General features: G+C 39.5%; 1 protein-coding gene and 1 long non-coding RNA gene across 3 annotated transcripts in view; one reads left to right on the forward strand and one right to left on the reverse strand.

The window, feature by feature from the left end:
* Positions 1–2,243: 2,243 nt before the first annotated feature.
* Positions 2,244–14,264, reverse strand: LOC145358445 (uncharacterized). The gene is made up of 2 exons (XR_013889472.1): positions 14,054–14,264; positions 2,244–3,660 (listed from the first exon to the last, which is right to left on the reverse strand). It is a non-coding gene; the product is annotated as an uncharacterized LOC145358445 (long non-coding RNA).
* Positions 14,265–14,902: 638 nt separating this feature from the next.
* The window catches only part of scai (suppressor of cancer cell invasion), a 180,752-nt gene continuing 171,838 nt past the window's right edge, over positions 14,903–23,816 (forward strand). For both annotated transcript variants that reach the window (XM_080212011.1, XM_080212013.1), the window contains exon 1: positions 14,903–15,047. The gene's annotated coding sequence lies outside the window, so the exon portion shown is untranslated. The remainder of the gene's footprint in view (positions 15,048–23,816) is intronic.

Below are 23,816 nucleotides of genomic sequence, written 5' to 3' on the forward strand. Positions count from 1 at the left end.
GCCACCTGAAAGATTGGCAGCTGTCTTAAATCTAGCTGAATTAGTAATTTTTCAACCTTGATTTTTTTTGAGTACTCACATCAGCTGTGCCAGCTGATCCATTGATACCTGATTTCCTCCAAGTACTGACAAGCACTTTGAACTACTATTGGAAAAGATTTTTTTCCTATTGAGGGAATTAATATTGTGTAATTCCAAAACACTGAATTGCTCTGTTTTTAATAAATTCTAGAAATGTGCTTTGTTTATTGAGAAACTTGAGGTTATGCACTTGTAAAGTTGGCTCAGTGAGGGTACTGCTGCGTTCCACGTCTTGCATGGTCTGGTCAATGCCCAGTCCTGACCTTGTGCACAATCAAGGCTGATATTTCAGTGCTGTAGAGAGGTGACACCTTCCAAATCAAACAAAGATTCCATTGGCTAGATTTAGAAGCTCCGATGGTTTTTATTCCAAGAACAGCGCATTCTTCTGACACCCTGGTCAACTTTTAACCTCCACCACCACCACCAAAAATAGAACAGTAATTGTGCTATTGACCTAGCTTAGTTGTAAAGCTGGAGCAGGCTTGACTGTGAACTGTTCCAAAGAAGTCTAACTTAGTGTTTTCTGAACTTTACACAATAGGAATGACCCATGTCATTTGGGTGACAAACAGCAGCATGATTTATGCTTGTGGAGCCATCTCCCAATTGAGGGAGAAAGCTGGGGTGGGTGGGGTCCTGAAGTTTGAGCCGAATATTCTACTGTTTGGTGTACCATCGTGTTCCAAAACTATGGAAAATAAAATTATAATATTACCATGTTGATCTAATCATGGCATAGTTTACAAAATAAGCAATTTTGGTTTAATTTTGCTAATAATTGCAGCCTTTTTCTTTTAAAGGAATTGAAGTTTGATTGTGTAGCATTGTTTGCTAAACTTAAAATCACTCATTTTGCATTGTATTTAATTTGCAATAGGGTTGAGGAACTGCTGTTGACAAATGAAGTCATTGATCCACTTAAGTTTATTTAATTGTAAGCATTCATGCGTAACTTGAAGTATTGTAGTGTTACAACTACATTATATTGTAATAGTTACTTATCAGAAGATGACTTTTATTTTATCATGATGGATAGTAAAGTGTACACAGTGATACAAGTATGAGGCCTCTTGCTGACTATAGAATTAAAGTATAATTCTTGAAGTATGAATAGAATCTAGATATGTCAAGAATATCTACAATTCTGTGCGGAACTGTGCTTGCACATAGTGTGTTGGAAAATGGGCTGCAACATTGCCATGTATATAATATATATCCACATTGCCATTGTGAACAGTCTTCCTGCTGGGATCATGCAGTTGCAGAGTTAACAAATCTCTTCCAAACATTTTCTTATGCCCGTTCCAACATAAACTGTGGTATGTTTCCCCAGTTTCATCCTTTGACTTATCCATTTAAATATTCTATTCCAATAATTTGACACACAAGGATCAAATGAGGATTAATTGAGGAAAACCAGCATTGATCTGTTAAAAGCAAATTGTGTTTCCAAACAAAAACTTAATCTAGAGGTTAAACAGAGGGTTGAAGAGAGTAATATGCTTTATAAAATGTCATATTTTGAAGTTCAAACTATGGATTAAAAAGTTGTAGAACAGTGGTTTTGCTTTTTGGACAAGAGGAAGGTGTGCATTGGCGTTCTACAGTGGTTGGTATTAAGACATTGCTTTTCTCAATCTGTAATAATGACCTAGACTTATTGCACAGTATATATTTTTAAAATTTGCAGACACAAATATTGTGAACTGTGAGGAAGAGAGTGATTGGATCTCACAGATGGTCTGGTGAAATAGGACATATGGTAGATGAAATTTAATGCAGAAAAGTCTGTAGTGATACATTTGAGTAGAAAGAACAAGGAAAGGCAATATAAATTAAAGGATATAATTTTAAAGGGGGTGCAGAGGGATCTAAGAGTGTATGTGCAAAAATTGAAGGTGGCAGGTTAAGTTAAGAAACTGGTTTATAAGGCAAATGGGATCCTGAACTTCATAAAGAGGCATAGCATACAAAGCATGGAAGTTTTGGTGAACCTGTGTAAAACACTGGTTAATGAGTTAGTGTCAAATTGAATGCCACACTTTTGGAATAATGGAAAGGCTTTAGTGGGATGATAGAAAAGATTCCCATGAATGTGTCAAGGGATGAAGGGCTTCTGTTATGTGAATAGATTGGAGAAGCCAGGGCTGTTTTCCTGAGAGAAGGTTGGACTAAGCAGATGGAATGGAACATGTTCCCAGTGGCACAAGGAGAACAGTGATGGATGATGAATTGTGAAAGAACCAAATGACATGAGGAAAACCTATTTTACACAGCACAAGGATCTGGAATGCATGCCTGACTATAATGGTTACAGATTCAATTGTGGTTTTCAAAATTAGATTATTTGATGAGAAAATAAATTTCAGGACTTGGATGGAAGAGGAGAGCTGCAGTCATAACTAACACAGACACAAAGGGATGAATGGCTTTTCTGTGTTCTAACCATTCTATGAAATTCCATATTGATGACAAAATCTAAAAATTGACCCTTCTGTTTACCCAAGCTTTCTGCTGAATATACTGATGACATTCAAAAATTAGATGATCTCATTTTTCTTTCGGCTTGATGTTAATCAGACAAAAACATTCTCTTTGGCTCAATCCAGCAACGGTTTCCGTTAACTTCCCTGGCTGGCATCTTGGATTCAGTGTGGAGTCTTGGCAAACTACTTATCAGTCCCTGAGTTTCAGTCCTTCATTATTAGATTACCATCTTTCAACAACATTGCCTGCATGCACCTCTACTTTTCCCCTCTGAAACCTAAAACTGTGCCTTTATCATCTATGTTTACCTTGATTTGGAAAAAGGTGCTTGAGCCAATGCAAGTACAATTTACAGCTTATTCAGAATACCATGGTTAACAATCCTTATTTTTTGCTTTCAGTTGTTCTCCAACCTCTTCACATCCTATCAGTAATATCCTTCAGCTGTAGTGTGTAGACACCCCACCCATACTTCTGACTTTGCCAGGACATAACCTGGCTATTCTGCTTCCACATCAGCCACAACTCCTGCAAATCCATCCCTCAGTTTTGCCACCTCATTTTAACTTTTATTTCACTTTTCTGTCTCAGTAGTTTTTGTGGCAATGATCTTTTTAAATCATGTCTTATTGTGCTGCACAACCCCTTCCATCAACTAAATTTTAACAAATTGCGACTGATAACTAATCTCAATTTCAATTTTAAAAAATTGTGATTTTTGTTGGTTTGCTTTAGACTACAGTTACAGGCTGTGGAAAAATTATATTGATTGTGGTCATTAAGGGAGCCACAACTGTGCTATGTATTCCCAGATAGAGTATAATTCCACCCACATTGAATATACTAGAATATAAACCAGCTTTATGCCCTTATAAATTAAAACATACCCATGGTTTATGTGGGAAGCATTCAAGATGTGGATTTACAGTGTTATCATTCAACAAATATTTTAAATTACAAATAATATTGAGATTTGGTACGGAGACCAGATAAACACAATTTACTTACATGCTGTGCAAAAGTGAGGATGCAAATATTCTCATGGCTGGGAGTATTTTCTCTTCAAAATGTATTCCATTTAAAACATTCCTGTGATCTCAATTTAACAGAAAAATAATGATTTGTAACTTTGCTTTAATGAATACTATTAAAAATTTGTAGTTATTTAATAACTATTGTGACACTTTCCACATTTCACAACTAATAAAAACATTTTTATGGAATTTAGCCATAGTTGATACTTTATTGAACACAGTGAGAATTTTGTTTGTTTGAACTTCCTCCCAAAACTCTTATGAACAGGAGTTATTTCCATTCCAAAGTACTTACAATGCAGGTCTTTTCAGCCAATAGGTCTGTGCAGTTATTTATAGTAAGTCTTGTCCCAACGAGTTTTTGTCTGTTACAGTCCCATTCTGCAAGTTTATTTAGTTTAAAGTCTATTTATTTAGTAGTGTCACAAGTAGGCTTATATTAACACTACAAATAAGTTACTGTGAAAATTCCCTGGTCCCCACACTGTGGCAACTGTTCAGGTACACTGAGGAGAATTTAGCATAGCCGATGCATCTAGCCAATATGTCTTTCGGACTGTGGGAGGAAACCGGAGCACCCAGAGGAAACTCGTGCACGTATGGGGAGAACGTGCAGACTCGCACAGTGACTCAAGCCGGCTCCTTGGTGCTATGACACAGCACTGCTAACCACTGTGCTGCTCCATGTCTTTAGATAGTTTCAGTCCTCCTCTGTATTACCTTGGATCCTAATGTGGTGTTACCTATAAATTCTGGAATTGGATTATTGATTCTGAAGATCAAATCATTTATATAAATTGTAAAGTCATCCCAGTAATAATCCTTGGAGAACACCACAAGCATATTTGCCAATGCAAGTGACTACCTTTGATCCAACTTTTTTTTTTGTAACCACCTTAGTCATGAATCTAATGGTACCATACCATTATGGTACCATAAAGGATTTTTTGGAAATCCAAATATGTCCATTGAGTTACCCATATCAACCTTTGTTGCTACTTTCAATAATTCAATATGGTTGGCCTTCCCTTTAGCAGACTTGCATGTCTTTGAACTAATACTGACAATGTCAAGAATGGAATAACCTGCTACATCACTAGTTTTGTTTTATCATGGTATTAAAGCCAGAAACCATGTGGGATGCTAACCATGCTCTCCTGTCTATTCTGAAATGGTAAATGTAATACTGTTGGATGGTATCATTTAGGCTAAATTCAATAATAGAATTTTTGACAAATAAGATACTTGCTCTGATATGCCTCATTTGTGCCATAAATGTTCTCATTTTTCAATGTATTTTTATGTTATAATGGCAAGTAACCAGTAAGAGAATACTTGAATTGTATGATACTGTTTGAAGAAATGATCCAGAATCTTTGTAATGATTTCCAGATCTTTTAACTGAGATTTTGATGACATATCTGCAAAGAGCACATTAAGTCTTTCTTCATTGCTTCAATATGGGAATAGCTAGTTAGAACTGTAATCCTGGACTTAAAATCCCACCTTTTGAACCATCTTCTGGAATTTCAAAGTCAGGTTTGACCCCTCCCCCAATACTTAAAATATTGTGAAAATGCTGCACAGATGTTCTAATAAGCAATTTGACATTTTTTTTATCAAAGCCTAACACAATCCATTTTGTCTGGAAATTGAACAGGGACCTCCCAACCCTGAGTCTCAAATAGATGACTGGAAACATCCCAAGACACAATTCATTCCTGCTCTCACTCCTTTGCCACTCAGTGAGTCAAATGATGAAGCCCTTATCCCCGTTGAAGCAAATTCCCCCTTATACCTTCACCTTTTCTACCTTTGCCTCTTCTCCTTTCTTCTGCTCTTTCAATCTCCTTTCCTCAACCCATCTCAGCACCTCTGCCGCTGACTCTCCATTCCACTTTTCCTCCTTACCTCCTTTCTTCCCCTTACACCCAAATCATATAAGCAACCATCTTGTTTATTCCAGAAACAATGCAGGACATAGTTTCATTTTATTAGCTTTTAAAATCTGCATCACCTTAAGAAGGCAACACTTAAGCTTTCTTCATTAAGAATGAGTGGGGAAATCAGGTAAATAAAATGCTGTACACAATCTAACATTCTTTGTGACCCCATAACTACATTCCGGAGTTGTGGTTACAACAATCTTTTATTTGAATGTTTTGTTGTTCTTATTGATTGATTTGGCTTTAACTTTGCTTGTTCCATCTTGAAATGTTGCAGTGAGTTCTTGATCTCAACTGAGGAGGCAGTATGATTAGGTCTAGTATGTACCATTGCTGCACTCGTGATAAGAGCCAATTCAAATATGATATTTAGAACTGATCTGGAAGAGTCTGTTTGCCTGCCTTCTGGGCAAAAAGCTTTCATGTTAACAATCTCAGAAACTGAAGGAAAATGATATTGAAAAGTTGACACCTCAGTTAGAACTTAAACACCTACAAAAGAATGGGAGTCCATTGCAGCATAATGATTCACTTTTAAATTATCTCTATGTTTTATGTATGGTACATCTACATTCTATATATAATTATTCTTCACTTCCACTAGGTATGCAAAAGAAATTGTATTTTTCAGCTATGGGTTATCATTGCGATATTATCTATTTTTTCTGATGATATAAGCATTAGTTGAAGTCAATCCGTGCAAAATGTTACATCTTATTTGATCAGCGTGAGTAATATATGCTCCTTAACTGCAGTGAATCATTGGTAAATTGTCTCTTTGAGAATGTAACAAAAACAAAATATGAATCATCCACAGAATAAATGATGCACATTGAAATTGAGATACTGGCATTCCTAGTTTGAAAGAGTGTTTAGAATAATGGCATTGCAAGGCCATTTTAAAGACACACACAATTCCACTAATTTCATTTGATGTATAATTTTTCTTCCCTTCCTTTCACTCCTTGAATTTGACTGGAAATGACCACAAAATGTTTGTTTTCAATAAATGCCTCTCTATGTTGTAATTTGTCTTCTTAGTTTTAATGTAAGTCATACCAGAGAAGAAAAAGAAAATAAGAATGTGCAGCAAGAAAACATTTGGCAATTTCCAAAGATGGCACCAGAGCGTGGAGACATCTTGCAAGCTGTCCCCAGCATACCTTCTAATTCTATCTTTTACACTCATTTTGTGCTTTTAAAACTGTTCTTTAAAAACTGTTCTTTAACTCTTTCAAATTCCCTAACAATGCTCTATTTCTATGACTGTAATACTACATTCCACACCCTTTCTTTCCCTTCTCTCCTAGGCAGCATGGTGGCAAAGTGGTAGCGCTGATGCCTCACAGAGCCAGGGACCTGGGTTTGATTCCTGGCTTGCGTAATTGTGTGGAATTTGCATGTTCTCCCATGTAAGCATGGGTTACCTCCCGGTGCTCTAGTTTCCTCCCATAGTCTGAAAGACGTGCTGGATGTGTGGATTGGCTGTGTTACATTCTCCTTCAGTGTACCCGAACAAGCGCCGGAGTGTGGCGACTAGGGGAATTTCACAGTAACTTCATTGCAGTGTTAATGTAAGCTGACTTGTGACTAATAAGTAAATTTTAACTTTATGCACTCTATGAATGGCATTTTCTGTCTCTATAACACGTAAGAAACAATACTTTTCACTGTATCCCAGTACATGGGACAATAATAAATCAAATCCTCTTCCCTACCCTCAGCTGGTCATTAACTGTCTAAGGCCTGTCTGTACGAACTATTTTTCACCTCTCTCTGTTCTGCTCTCAACCATTTTCAGTCTACTCCAACATGATTGTTTACTATGTGAGCTGCTCTTTAAGGAGTTTCCTTGTTCAAAAAAGTGGCTAAAGCTAAGCCCTGTAATTACAGGCCAGTCAGTTTAACTTCAGTGGTGAGAACTTTCTAGCAACAATAATTCAGAACACAATTAATAGTCACATGGACAAATGCGGGTTAAATGAAAAACCAACATGATTTTCTTTAGGGAAAAGTTCAACTAACTTGCTCGAGTTTTTTTGAAGGGATAACAAAAAGGTTGGAGGGTGATGCTGTTGTTGTGGTGTACATGGACTTCCAAAAGGTGTTTGATAAAATGCCACACAACAGACTTGTGAGAAAAGTTACAGCTCATGAAATAAAAGGGACAGTAGCAACGTTGATACGGAATTGACTAAGTGATGGGAAACAAATAGGAGTGGTTAATGGATATTTTTTGGGCTGGAGGAGGTTTTATAGTGGAGTTCCCAAGAGTTCAGTGTTGTAACCTTGTTTTTCTTGATGTATATTAATGACCTGGATCATGCTGTACAGGACACAATTTAAAAGTTTGCAGATAATACAAAATTTGGAAGCATTGCAAACTGTGAGGAGAACAGTGATGAACTTCAAAAGGGCAGAGACATATTGGTGGAATAGGTGAATAGATTGCAGATGAAGTTCAATGCAGAGAAAAGTGATTAATTTTGGTAGGGGAAGTGATATAAAATAAGTGGGGCAACCCCCTAAAGGGTGTACAGGAACAGAAGGTGTGTTTATGTGTATAAGAACATAAGAAATCGGAGCAGGAGTAGGCCACCTAGCCCCTCGAGCCTGACCCGCCATTCAATAAGATCATGGCTGATCTGATAGTGGTTCAGTTCCACTCATCCACCTGCTCCCCATGACCCTTAATTCCCTTATTGATCAGAAATCTATCTATCTGTGACTTAAACATATTTAACGAGGTAACCTCCACTGCTTCAATGGGCAGAGAATTCCTAAGATTCACTACCCTCTGAGAGAAGTTCCTCCTCAGCTCTGTTCTAAGTTGATCCCCCATTATTTTGAGGCTGTGCCCTCTACTTCTTGTTTCCTTTCTAAGTGGAAATAAACTCTCAGCCTCTACCCTGTCTAGCTCCTTCATTGTCTTATATGTCTCAATAAGATGTCCCCTCAGCCTTCAAAACTCTAATGATTACAGGCCCAATCGACTCAATCGCTCCTCATAAGCTAACCCCCTCATCTCTGGTATCAACCCAGTGAACCTTTCTCTGCACTCCCTCCAAGGCGATATATCCTTTTGCAAATAAGGTAACCAAAATTGCGCACAGTACTCTAGTTGCAGCCTCACCAGTACCTTGTACAATTACAGCAAGACCTCCCTGCTTTTATACTCCATCCCCCTCGCGATAAAGGCCAAAATTCCATTTGCCTTCTTGATCACCTGCTGCACCTGCAAACTGAGTTTTTGCGATTCATGCACAAGGACCCCCAGGTCCCTCTGCACAGTAACATACTATAATTTTTCACAATTTAAATAATAGTCCATTTTACTATTATTCCTTCCAAAATGGATAACCTCACACTTGCCAACATTATACTCCATCTGCCATATCCTCGCCCACCCACTTAGCCTATCCAAATCTCTCTGCAGACTTCCCGCATCCTCCACGCAATTCGCTTTCCCTCTCATCTTTCTGTCATCAGCAAACTTTGTTATCCTACACTCGGTCTCCTCCTCCAGGTCATCTATGTATGTGGTAAACAGTTGAGACCCCAGCACCGATCCATGCAGCACACCACTAGTCACCAACTGCCAACTGGAAAAGCATCCATTTATTCCAACTCTCTGCTTCCTGTTAGATACAATAAGAAGTCTCACAACACCAGGTTAAAGTCCAATCAGTTTATTTGACAGTGATCTCACAAGCTTTTGGAAACAGTGTCCCTTTGTCAGGTGTGTGGAAGGTTCTGATCAGAGAAGGGCATGTAAAGTCACACACAGTTTACAGAATACTGATTAGAATGCAAGTCTTTACAGCTAACTTGCTATTCATGTCTTAAAGTTGCAGACAATGTGAGTGGAGATAGCATTAGCACAGGTAAACAGATGTGTATTGTCTCCAGACAGGACAGTAAGTGAGATTTTACAAGCCCTGGCAAGTCCTGGGGGTTACAGATAGTGCGACATGAACCCAAGATCCCGGTTGAGGCCGTCCTCATGTGTGTGGAACTTGGCTCTCAGTCTCTGCTCAGCAACTCTGCGCTGTCATGTGTCGTGAAGGCTGCCTTGGAGAACGCTTACCTGAAAATCAGAGACTGAATGCCCGTGATCGCTGAAGTGTTCGCCAACAGGAAGGGAACAGTCGTGCCTGGTGATTGTCGAGCAATGTTCATTCATCCGTTGTCATAGTGTCTGCATGGTCTCCCCAGTGCACCATGCTTCGGGACATCCTTTCCTGCAGCGTATTAGGTAGACAAGTTGGCCAAGTTGCAAGAGTATGTACCATGTACCTGGTGGATGGTGTTCTCACATGAGATAACGGCATCCATGTCGATGATCCGGCATGTCTTGCAGAGGTTGCTGTGGCAGGATTGTGTGGTGTTGTGGTCACTGTTCTCCTGAAGGCTGGGTAGTTTGCTGTGAACAACGGTCTGTTTGAGGTTTTGTGGTTGTTTGAAGGCAAGAAGTGGGGGGCGTGGGGATGGCCCCGGCGAGATGTTCGTCTTCATCAATGGCATGTTGAAGACTCCGGAGAAGTTGTCATAGCTTCTCCATTCTGGGGAAGTACTGGACGACGAAGGGTAGTCTGTCCACCGTGTCCCATGTTTATCTTCTGAGGAGGTTGGTGCGGTTTTTCGCTGTGGTGCGTCGGAACTGTAAAATGATGAGTCGAGCACTATGTCCTGTTCTTGTGAGGGCATCTTTCAGCGTCTGGAGGTGTCTGTTGCAATCCTCCTTGTCTGAGCAGATCCTGTGTATACAGAGGGCTTGTCCGTAGGGGATGGCTTCTTTAACATGTTTAGGGTGGAAGCTGGAGAAGTGGGGCATCATGAGGTTTCTGTGGGCTTGCGGTACAGTGAAGTGCTGAGGTGACTGTCCTTGATGAAAATGCATGTGTCCAAGAATGCCACTAATTCCAGAGAGTAGTCCATGGTGAGTCTGATGGTGGGATGGAACTTGTTGATGTCATCATATAGTTGTTTCAGTGATTGTTCACCAATCAAGGATGGTCACTTTCACACTTCACTGTACTGCAAGCCCACAGATAACCTCACGATGCTCCACTTCTCCAGCTTCCACTGTTCGTATACACAGGATCTGCTCAGATGAGGAGGATTGTGACAGACACCTCCAGACACTGAAAGATGCCCTGATAAGAACAGGATATGGCGCTCAACTCATTGATTGACAGTTCCAATGCGCCACAGTGAAAAACCACACCGACCTCCTCAGAAGACAAACACGGGACACAGTGGATGGACAGACTACCCTTTGTCGTCCAGTACTTCCCCGTCTTCTCCGGAGTCTTCAACACATCATTGATGAAGATGAACATCTCGCCAGGGCCATCCCCACACCCCCCACTTCTTGCCTTCAAACAACCACAAAACCTCAAACAGACCGTTGTTCGCAGCAAACTACCCAGCCTTCAGGAGAACAGTGACCACAACACCACACAACCCTGCCACAGCAACCTCTGCAAGACATGCCGGATTATCGACATGGATGCCATTATCTCATGTAAGAACACCATCCACCAGGTACACAGTACATACTCTTGCAACTTGGCCAACATTGTCTACCTGATATGCTGCAGGAAAGGATGTCCCGAAGCATGGTGCACTGGGGAGACCATGCAGACGCTACGACAACGAATGAATGAACATCGCTTGACAATCACCAGGCAAGGCTGTTCCCTTCCTGTTGGCGAACACTTCAGCGGTCACGGGCATTTGGTCTCTGATCTTCGGGTAAGCGTTTTCCAAAGCGGCCTTCACGACACATGACAGTGCAGAGTGGCTGAGCAGAGACTGATAGCCAAGTTCCGCACACATGAGGATGGCCTCAACCGGGATCTTGGGTTCATATTGCACTATCTGTAACCCCCATGACTTGCTTGGGCTTGTAAAATCTCACTTACTGTCCTGTCTGGAGACAATACACATCTCTGTAACCTATGCTAATGCTTTCTCCACTCACATTGTCTGCATCTTTAAGAGTTGAATAGCTAGTTAGCTGTAAAGACTTGCATTCTAATCAGTATTCTGTAAACTGCATGTGACTTTATTTGCCCTTCTTTGATCAGAACCTTCCACACACCTGACAAAGCACAGAGTTTCCGAAAGCTTCTGGGATTACTATCAAGTAAATTGGTTGGACTTCAACTTCTTACTGTGTTTACCCCGGTCCAATGCCGGCATCTCTACATCATGACTACATCCTGTTAGATAGCCAATCCTCAATCCACACTAACACTTTACCCCCAACTCCGCGTACCTGAATCTTTTGCAGCAACCTTTTGTGAGGCACCTTATCGAACACCTTCTGGAAATCTAAAAACACCACATCCACCGGTTCCCCTCTGTCAACCGCACTCGTTACATCTTCATAAAAATCCAGTAAATTCATCAAACATGACTATAAGTCATTTCTGATGACAGGACAGGTTGAGAGAGTGGTTAGTAAAGCATGCAGTATAACGGACATAGGGGCACATAGAGTACAAAAGCAAGGAGGATTTATTTGACCCTGTGCAATTCACTAGTTTGGCCTCAGCATTGTATCCAATTCTGGGGACATCACTTTAAGAAGGATGTGAAAGTGTTAGAGAAGGGGCAGAAAAGATTCATGAGAATAATTCCAGCAATGAGGGAATTCAGACATGAAAATAGACTGGAAAGTAAGAACTGTTTTCCATGGAGAAAAGAAGGTTGAGAGGAGATCTAATCGAGGTGTTCAAAATCATGAGGGATCTGGTCAGAGTAGATGGAGAGAAACTGTTCCTACTCGTAAAAGGATCAAGAATGAAAAAACACAGATTTAAAGTAATTAGTGAGATAAATAAAAACTTGTTCACACAATGGATGGTTGGGGTGATGATGAAGGCAGCTTCAATTGAAACATTCAAAAAGGAATTAGACTGTTATCTGAGAAGGAAGAACGTGCAGAATAATGGAGCGAAAGCTGAGAAGTGGAACTAAGTGAGTTGCTCAATCAGAGAGCTAGTGCTGACATGATGGGTCTTCCTTCTGTGCTAGAACAATTCTGTAATTCTGGGTAAAGTTCGAAATACTCCCTCCTCTCTTACAAAGGAAATTAACATGCATATAAAGAAATTAAAAAGGCTTGCATTTATGTAGAAGCTTTCACAACCTTTCGATATCCCAAAGTACTTTACAGCCAATGTAATAAATTTGAAGAGTAGTCACTGTTGTAAAGTAGGAAATGCTGCAGCCAATTTGCACATAGCAATTTCCACAAACAAGAATGTGATAAACTATTACATAATCCATATCTTACAGATTTTGATTGAGATATAAATATTGATTGGGATATCAGGAATAACAATCCTGTCCTTCTTTGAAATAGTGTTATAGGATCTTTTATGTCCATTTAAGAGAGCTGACAAAGCCTGTGTTTAACATCTCATCCAAAAGATGTCATCTCCAACAGTGCAGTGCTTTGTGATATTGTACTGCTGATGATGAAGTGTTTTCCTGTGTCCAGTAGCTCTCAAGTCAATAGCTGAACACATATCCATTTTTATAATTGTCCATTTTGTGTGCGCACATGTGCACATGATTGTGTTTTTATACCCCTTAAAGTAGATAGATAGGTAACCAGTTGGGCAGAATATAGATAGACTTACATTTATACAGTGCCTTTCATGGTCTTACATCCTGAAGCATGTTACAGCTAATGGAGCATGTTTTGAAGTGTAGCCACTGTCCTAATACAGGAAGCGCAAGAATTTGAACACAGTGAGTGCCACAAAGAGCAATGTGAGGCTAAGCAATATTGATTGAGGGATAAATATTGGCGAGAATAATGGGGATAACACTAATTACTGTGGATACTGGAATCTGAAACAAATACAAAAAATGCTGGAAAATCTCAGCAGCTCTGACAACATCTTGGAGAGATAATCTGTGTTGTGGATGATTTGATTTGATTTGATTTATTATTGTCACATGTATTGGGATATAATGAAGAGTATTTTTTCTTGCGCTCTATACAGACAAGATGTGGCGATGCAGGCATTGGACTGGGGTGGACACAGTAAGAAATCTTACAACTCTAGATTAAAGTCCAACAGGTTTATTTGGAATCACAAGCACTATTCCTTCATCAGGTGAGTCATGATGAAGTAACAGTGCTCTGAAAGCTCGTGATTCCAAATTCAACCTGTTGGACTTTAACCTGGTGTGGTGTGACTTTTTACTCTATTCAGACAAAACATATTATTTTTAGAGTACATAGGGGAGAAGGAAAGCAGAGGGTGCAGAATATAATGTTACAGTCACAGCTGAGAAAGATCAGCTTAATATAAGATAGGTTCATTCAAAAGTCTGATGGCAGCAGGGAAGAAGCTGTTCTTGAGCTTGATGACCATGGTTCTCCACAAATGCTGTCAGATCTGCTGAAATTTTCCAGCATTTTCTTTAACGCCGGTAACAGCCCTGACTCTTAAAATAGTGCTTTTGGATCTTTTTTACCTGACAGACAGGGCCTCAGCATTAACAAGACGGCACCCTCGACCGGAGCGCTTCCTCCGGCAACGAACTGGACTGTTAGCCTACAGATGTTCGTGCTCAAGCCTCTCGACTGAGATTTGGACCCGTCACCCCCTAATTCAGAGAGCAATGGCTGGTGCAAATGTAAGGACTGAAATCCTTGTGAATGTAAGTGGAATTCTGTCCTCCTCTCTTTCCCTTTGTTGGGAAAATGGAAACTTGGAAAGGTGCCAGTTTTTTTTGTACGCTGCCAGTGTAGTGTTGGAGAGAGCAGGGAATTTCAGGTTGGGGGGGGTGGAGTTCATTCATCCATGATGAAGGCTGCAAGGATTTTCTGCGTTAGCCACTCTGCAAATTACAAAGTATGCGGGGTGGAAGAAAGAACAATTTTTCGCCAATCTTGACAAGGTGCTAAAAAAAGGTGCAAACATTAAATAAATAAGAGGCGATTTTGGCGTTTTAAACAACCCATCGCTCGCAATTCGGCGGCGGTGCATCGCCGGGCGCCCGCTGACTGTCAAATAAATAGGTTGGACTAAAACCTGGTGTTGTCAGACTTTTTACTGTGTTTACGCCAGTCCAACGCCGGCATACCCACATCATGGCTGAAGGTGGCCAGGCGCACTGCATCCTAGCCCTAATCCGGGGGGGGAAGAACTTGACGGGCTCTCTCCCCACCCACCTTCTGTGACGTCATTATATTGACGTCGAAAGAAACCAATGGAAGGGGAGGATGTCCGGCAGTGGGCGGGGAAAGTCGGCGGGAAGGAACCAATGCGGGACGGCCGGAGACGGCGACTGGAAGGCGGGACTTTGTCGGCGGCGCCTGGAAGCTAGTGTGTGAGCCGCGCGCCGAGTCAAAGGCGGTGGGGGCCGGCTCCGAGTGGATGACAGTTTGTCTTCTCAGGTGTGGCGGCCGCCCATGGCGCTGAGGAGGCAAACGATATAAACCGGCGGCGGCGGATCTCAGACAACGGTGAGTGGGTGAAACTTAAAAAAAACCTGGAAGAGTACCGGACCGAGCCCCTAACTAAAAAGGGGGGAGGGGGGTGAGACCTGTGTGTGTGACAGGATAACGGGAGGGGTAACGGTCGTCGGTGCGAGAGGCTTCCTGTTTTCAAAGGCTTTGCCACCGCCCCCCCCCCCCCCCTTCCTCCCCGAGTTCGGCTGAGTCTCCGGGAGAATTCACGGCAGTGAAGTGGGGGGGCGGTGTGTGTGTGTGTGTGTAAACCACTGATGTGTGGGGAGTGTGAGACCCAACAGGCTGACAGCAGGTGGACATGTTGTGCGCTACCTCAGCGAGAGAAGCACCTTAGGAAGAAGCGGCTGCATTCAGTGTGCGGAACAACCGCCCGTTTGTTTATGCCTTTCCAGTTATCCCATTGTGTGTGCAGAATATCTATTCTAAATGTCCTAAGAGCGCAGAGAACAAATTATCACGCTTAGTTCAGCCTGTAACCGCAGGGGAGGGTGTTGGGGGCGGGGGGTCGCAATTTTTGCTATCCTAATAGTCGCAATTGAAATGATTTAAAGAGACATTGTTCGTATACGACAAAAGAGGCAGATCATCATTTCAGGTTGCTCCTGACGCCTCATTCCCTTGACTGGAGATTCGGGTAGTCACCAAGTGGCCTGTTTACATGTCGTTCAGGGTCACTATAGACTGACAGTTACTCTCATGACGTTCCAAAGCCCTTTGCATCCAGTTAAGTTTTTTTTGAATTATCACCACTGCTGTAATGCAGAGAAATGCAGTAACCAATTTCTGGATAGTAAAGTCCTATATTTGATTTGATTTTATAATTGTCACATCTATTGGTATCCTGTGAAAAGTATTGTTTGTTGGTGTTATACAGACAAAACATATCATTCATAGAGAAGGAAAGGAGAGGGTGCAGAATTCAGTGTGAAGAAAGATCAATTTAGTATAAAAAATCCATTCAAAGGTCCGATGGCAGCAGGGAAGAAGCTGTTCGTATGTGATGAGTGATTTGTTTTAATATTTATTGACATTTGAAATGTTGGCCTAGACATCAGGAAAAGACCCTTGTACCATTTGGATTAGTGTCAAAGGGCCTCTTGTGTCTCCATGAACAAGCAGGTGGGTTACTGGTTTAGTGTCTTGGGGGCTCCTCACCTGGATTGTTTGTGCAAGTCTCTAGTGGAGCTTGAACCCGGGAATATCTTCTGATTTGGGTGCAAGAGTGGGCTACTGTTGAAATCTAGACACATTATTCTCACACCGCTTGTCTACTTCACTTTCTTTTTATGATTCTTCTTTAAAGCCTGCTCTGACCAAGTTTTCGGTCAACAGTCCTGTGGCTTAGTATCAGATTTTAATAAATGCTCTTATGAAGTGCATTGGGATATTTTACTGTGCTAAATTTGTAATGTAAATACAGGTTGTTGTGTACACATTTTCTCTTTGCTTCGGCCACTGTGCTGCTGAGAGCAGTGGAAGTGTATGTTGTGAGAGATCAGATATAGACCTGTGATGTCAAATGAAATAAATGCAGGCTTTCCTGTCCCCTGGACATAAATTGTCCAATATTACTCTTGAAGTAAAGCAGACAGTGAGATTGCTGACAAATAATACCTCTTATTTTCTAGTTTTTATTGACTTATTAAAATTTTCAATTAAAATAAATAATAGCAGCTGGCAGTTTCTCATGAACTCTATGATGAGTTTAGCAGTTGCTCAGTTGGTTGTACTGTTGCCTCTGAGTCACAAGGTTGTGGTTAGAAGTCCCACTGCAGGACTGGAGTACAGAAATCAAGATTGACACTCCAGTGCCGAAATGAGCCTCCCTCAGTTGCATGATAGGAGGTGCAGCCTTTCAGATGAGATATTAAACCAATGTTGTGTCTATTCTTTCAAATGTATGTAAAAGATCAATGGGAGTATTTGGAGAAAGAGCAAGGAGTTATCATGTAATCAACAGCTGAGAAACAAGTTATCTGGATATTATCACATTGCTGTTTGTGGAACCTTGCTGTGCAGAAATTAGCTGCTGTGTTTCCTTGCATTACAGCATGGCACTAATTTTAAAAAAGTATTTAATTGATTGCGAAGTGCTTTTGTAGGCTGAAGTTGAGAACGGCAATATGTAAATACAAACCTTTTTTGCTTTATTATGCTATGCTGTGCACAAATTGGCTGTTTTGTTTCCTACTTTACAACCATGGCTTTTCTGCAGAATTACTTCATTGGCTGTAGAATACCTTTGGAATGTTATGTGGTCATGAAAGGCACTGTATAAATGCAAATCTTTTTTATTTCCACATAGTGAACATGCTTTCTGAAGTACTTGGTGTATATTCAACAATGACATATTCCTATATATGGACATGTAATCTTATAGTGCAGAAATACCATTCATCATGCCTGGGACAGCTCTTTGAAAGAGCCATTCATTCGTCGTACTCTCCAGCTCTATTTTTCTTTCCAAATATATTCCCAATAGGCTATTTGAAAGATACCACTTAATTTGCTTCCATTACCTGTTCAGGCTGTGTATTCAAATTATAACTTTTTTAAAAGAAAAATAACTTGTCTCATTCTCCTGGTTTTATTGCAAGTTATCTTAAATATTCATCCTTTGCTTATTTATCCACCTGCTACTGGAAACCATTTCTCCTCAGTGAAATTCAACCAAAGTCCCAGTTCTGATTGCTGTGCATGAACAATGAATGCAGACAAGGTTGGTCTGTTGTGGTGGATCCCAACCCAATGGTCACTGAACTACCACTGGTGAGAAATCATGAGGATGGAAGTAGCTGTGTCTTTCTGAGACAGAATGGGTAAGCTGAGAATACTTTGGAAAAGTTAGAAGTTCAGGAAACCTGTGTGGCTGCATCAGATGTGAAGTATGTATGTGTTTCTTTATAAAGATGGTTTCCAGCCAATGCTATATATTTAATTGGAAGTGCTGAGCAAACGAGAAGTAATTATGTAGTTGCAGGAATGGTGAAGTTGAAGGGCAAGTAGTAAGGATATTTCCTGTATCTTTTAAATGTTGGCTATAGCATGGCAATGGAAGAAATCAATGGCTGATTACATTGTGTGGTCAGGAAGGTTGGTGAAAAGAAAATCCTAGCATGGAGGTACAACTCGTGGAAAGGATATAAGAAATAATCATGTTTAGAATATTTCTATCACATTTTGAGATTTAAAAATTTATACTGATCCAGATCTTTTATATTCTGAATGATAAGAGACTGGATGTACCCTAAAAGATGTGTCATGGCTACCAACACCACCACCACTCCCAATGTAAGAACTCCATGGAGGGAGTGTGAACTTCCGCTGGAGAATTCCCCTGCTCCTCAGAATGCTCCAAAGGGTCTCCAAATCTGAATTAGATTTGAAGACTTCAAATGGTTCTGGCTTAGTGACTTGGAAAGTTACCGGGTAATTTTAGGCAGAAAAATCATACTCTGGGATAATGACAACTGACATACCAGTTGCTCACGCTAACTTCCCTGACACAACCCAACCAGTTCCCATCACTTGACTCACCACCTCTCCCCAGATGCAACCTGACCCATCTTTGACCTGGCTACTGTTTTTGACATGACTCCTGTGACCCTACTTATGCTGCTACTCTGCCCACTTACCTCACCAACCCTACTCTCTTACCCACCCTCCCACTTCATCCACGTACTCACTGTAGCTTTTCAAAGAAGTTTTGGAGCATTTACATTCTATTTACCAGAATATGGTAGCTAGTTTTGTAAAAAGGGGGTGTGCCTAAGAAGCTGTTCCATTTTGGGTACACTCTGCATTTCTGGCAAAGCCAGGATTGGAAGTCCCAGCCAGAAATATGGAACATCTATAGAAAAATAGGAGCAGTGTGGCAATCTGATGGTGATTTCCACTCCTTGGAAAATACAATCCACTTACTTTGATTTACAATATAATGTTGACTTAAACAATAGTAGTCAACAGATTTTAATGCACACTGTCAATAGGCATTGCTTTTCAGTTATAAATCTGCACTCAACATTATCTGAGCTTTCCTAACATTTTGGTATATTTTATACATACAACTTTTCTAAATATGCTATTTGTAACCAAATTAACAATTACTTGTTAATAGGATTATAGTGACTTTGATTTATTTGTTGGACAGTGCATTACATTGCAGAAATTAGATTCATACAATTACATTCCATTTCCTCATGCAGGGTTAGGGCATCTCTTTTTTTTTCCACACACACTGATGTAACTAGTGTGACTTAGCTGGGGGGGATTGTCATTGCCAGTATTTTCTCTGATTTTTGAATGATAATACTCAAAGGAATTCCTATTATTTCAATTGAATTAAAATATCTGAAGCTGAAGCTATACTGGTCTCAAGGATTGGATTTTTTTGAGTCATGCAATGACGACTGATGCAGTGAATGTATTACCAGTTTGGTGGATGACCTTTTGGCTGATTCTGAATTATAATTGCGTAGGTATAGATTTGGTGGCTTGAACAACAATTTCTTATGGAAAGTGTAAAGAGTTTTAACAATTTGTTAGTTTTGAAGATTTGTCAGAATTACATGATTTGATTTCCACAGAAGTAAGCTTTTTTAAAATTCTTGTTCATTTGATCATACCTACATTTGTTTCCAACGTAACTGTTTTATAGTCTCAAAGTTTTGAAATGAAAACTCTTCCCCTTCATGCCTTTTTTGAAAAGAATTTCAACTTTTTTATAAAGAATTGAGTGAGCTAGTGTATTTGTACATTTCATTTCTAATGTAAAGTGAATAATTTTAGTGTATTTACTTTTACCAACAAAAGTATGCAAAAAATTGAACTTGGACAGTAAGCCTTTAAAAGCAATTTAAAGTACACTTCAGTAACCATGGCTAGTATTGCCTTTGATTTGTAATACATTCCAGACTTAGTTGGCTGATAGTATAGAATTTGATTGTGGCTGAAAAAATGCATTTTGTCAAAGGTTGCGCTTTTGTCTTGCACTTATCAGGACAATCACAAGGATACCAATGTCAGGGGAAACAATTTTATATTGGGTGAGAAGAAAATGCTGATTGGTTGGCAATTGGACTCTGATTAGTAGGGGTGTTGTCATGGGGAATGCATAGTTAATGGTGACTGATAGTTAACTGTCAGGCATTGTTTGAAAATTTAAGCCAGGCAGCTTGATCCTCACTGCTGAAGGCACTGCCTTGAGGAATGAATCAATGAATGGCTATTACTTATTTTGTTTAGTTGAAACATATACACAGCATTGCGCCTGTTTCAGTTAAACAAAATAGGAAAATGCATTGACCGGAGTCAGGGTATCTGGATTAAATTTTCAATCAATATCTGACAGTTAACCATAACTGTTGCATTCTCCATAGCAGTGTTTCAACATAAACCACTTGCCAACCAATCAGCACACTCTTCAGATACAGTATAAAGTAGTTGTTTTCCCCTGACATTGTCCTGATGAGTACCAGATGAAAAGCTTTGACCGACAGATCAGATTTGAACTTTTAACAAAAATGCTTTGTTTAGTTTACCCTTGGTGTTGAGAATTATTCTGAAGTGAACAAAGCAGCAAAGAATAATATTGTACAACATGAATAACAAATCAACATCTTTCTTGCATGCCAATTTGCCTGTTTGAACAGCATAATTGAGGAATAGAACTATTGTATATTGGCATTGGTGGACAGCTGAATTCATGTCATATCAGTATCTGATGTGCTTTGAGATGTCTGGCATCCATTTGGTGTTTGATTGACCCTAATAGAACTTGACATTAGTTCATTGTGTATCTTGATGAATGCAATCTAATGTAAAAAATATGAGGGAAAAATCTGAACAACAATCAACGTTCAGTGGAGAGAACAGATAATTAACATTTGAAATGTAGATTCTTCATCACTCCAGATTTTTGCTAATCAGCTAAGTGTTTCCAGCTTTTTTGATTTTATTTCTAATGCAAATATGATTCTGCTTTACCATTTTACCCTCCCCAACCAGAACATTAGCCACAAACCTAAAAGTAGGATTTATTTTCAAAGGATTTTTCCAGAAATGTTTCCAATTAATTGGCAGTTAAGACCGGCATAAGTAATCGTAAAGCAACTATTATATTTAAAAGTTCTTTACAGTAAAAATATGATTTTCATTTATGTGAAATGTTTCGCTTGGTGTATAATTACAAGAATTCAATGGAAACTCAGCATTAGACATCTTGGGAGTTGAGCTGTAACTGATGTGTCAGTAATGAACCTCTGGATTAGTACCTAGGGGGTTGATGAAGTGTAACTGAAGTGTCGGTAATATAACATTGATCTCTTTCTCTCTTTTTTTATCCTGATGATTTATTGGACAAAAAAACTGCCGTGTAGAAGAACTAGGTCACAGATCCTACTCCTGAATTGGACTGAGTTGGCTGATAGTAATGGTGAAAGTAGATCTTGTTCCCCTTTAATTAATGAAGAGATACTTTTGTTTTAGTTCCTGCTCCTGAATGCTGATAAGTGACCTGCTCTTCCATATCCCTTCCTCCTATCTGTATTTTCATGTTGAGTGATGGGATGATTGGGTGAAATATTGTCCACGGTTGAAAACCCTGCAGTCAATTACCGTTTAGGGACTCATATTGGCATTAGATAATGGATGATGGGTGGGGTCCATGATCCTAAACCACAGTAAAAAAGCCTCACCTGCAAGAAAGGTTAAAAACAAAAATATATAAAGTGAGATGTATGAAGACTGAAATTGAGTTATTTCTATGAAACATAATTTTAGCAACAGTAAATGCTCGTGTGGTAGCAAACATTAAATTGCCTTACTGTAAGAGCTTAAAAGGTGAAGAATGTACATTTTGCAACATAGATCAGGTATTGAAATGTGAGTTTGTTTTACACTGTTAAATCATACATCAAAGCTCAATCGATGTATATAAATTAGTATCACCCATTTAAAGATCATTCTAATAGCACGCTTTTGTTTTGGTGCGGTTACCATGCACATTGTTTTTCTTAAAACAAACTGCCACTTCCTTCTGAACCCTCACTGCTTCCTTTTGTTGCCCCTCTCCTGAGCCCTCGCTCTGAAAGGGAATGAGGGAGCGAGAGGAGGCGAGTGGGAGGGAGTTTTGAGTAAAAGTGAGTATTTAACACGAGATGTTGAGTTCTGTAATTTACAGAAGAAAAATATAGCTCAACCTACTCTTAATCCTTGGTCTTAAAAGGTGTGTATATGTATGTTATAGAGATCCCTGACAGCATGTTAAGTGAACATGCCTTTTACCAATCCAGTTTTGAAAGTGGCCACTAGGAGGTGTATCAAGTCTCTGGATAATTGTATTTTTTCATTTGCAAGATCACAGTTCCTGAGTGAATAGTTGAAGTCTGTGCAGGAGTAGAACAGATTGAATTCTTGTGAAACTTTAATCAGGATTATAAGTATGTATAAATTTACCTAGTTTCAGAATTATGAAAATGTGCAGTTTTCATTTAACCCAAATGTGACAACAAAAATGAACCCAAACAAACCACAGCTAAAATCACAACAATGAAAGATGTGATTACTGATTAGAATATCTAATTGGCCATGTCTGTTTAAAATTTATCCAAAGCATAAAATACTGTTCCAGTTATAATTGCATAGACTCTGAAGTGTCCAGGTGGCGGGAGGAAATAAATATACATAAGGCTCAATCCAAAACTGCATGGTTAAAATTTGTATATGCTAAGTATTTGTCCTTAAATAAAAAGTGAACATTAGTACAGCATATTGGTCCCAAGGTAGCACATCAGTAGAGCAGATTGCCTGTGGTTTTTCCACACAATATGTATGATAGAGATGCAGATTAAATTGGAGTACAATCTTTTTTCCCACAAAGATGCATACTTGGATTGGTTGGTAGGATATAGCTACAAATTTGGGTTTGCTGTGGATTCTCCCTTTGGTTCAGTGGAGTCTCTTCCTCCTGAAAATTTCTCCCTATTACATGCTGGAATGGACTCTCTCTGTCTGTTATCTACTTGGAAGATATCACAACTCAAGTGTATAACCGCAATAATCCTCTTGTAATTGGAGCCAGAAATTCTTATTTTTTCCTCCAAATGCTTGCATTATCTTTTTCATGGTGAACTGAGAAAAGACTTTAAGATTAGACCAGGAAGAGCTGTTTATTCATAACTAGTAAACATTCCTATGGAGTAATAGGAAAGATTGGATTTTCACCATTCAATCTGTATATCTTGTCTTCATATTATAATGTAAAATAATAGTCAGAATATACTTTCCTGCCTTAGTGATTCTATTGTGTGACTTTACCAGATTGACTCCTAACCATCCTCTTTTCAGTCTACATAAAGGCTGTCCTCTAAAGCCTGATTGATTTCCCATGCATCTGCTATACTTGTATTTTCATCTGAGTTCACCATCTGAGGGAAGAATATTGCAGGATATTCTGAGTCAAGCAGAAAGGGTGTGATTTGTTTATCAGTTACCAAGACAAGCTAACTAATCATTTCTTGTTTGTAGTCTATGGGGAAAATTGACACTTTACACAACCCCCATCCCATGATTTTAAAAAACATGCATGACTAGATGTTTTAAAAAAAAGACAATTAAATGTGTTTTTTTCACCAAATTCTGTACATAGTTGATTAAAAAAAGTCTACAGATGGTTCATTTGATCAATTTTCATATTGACCATTTAGGCATTCAATTAAGTGTTATTTCATGTAAAGCTAGAAGTTGAAAGAATGGCCGAGTTTT

The sequence above is a fragment of the Carcharhinus amblyrhynchos genome, chromosome 25 (assembly GCF_965287045.1).
Source record: "Carcharhinus amblyrhynchos chromosome 25, sCarAmb.v2.hapA, whole genome shotgun sequence".
NCBI lineage: Eukaryota > Metazoa > Chordata > Chondrichthyes > Carcharhiniformes > Carcharhinidae > Carcharhinus > Carcharhinus amblyrhynchos.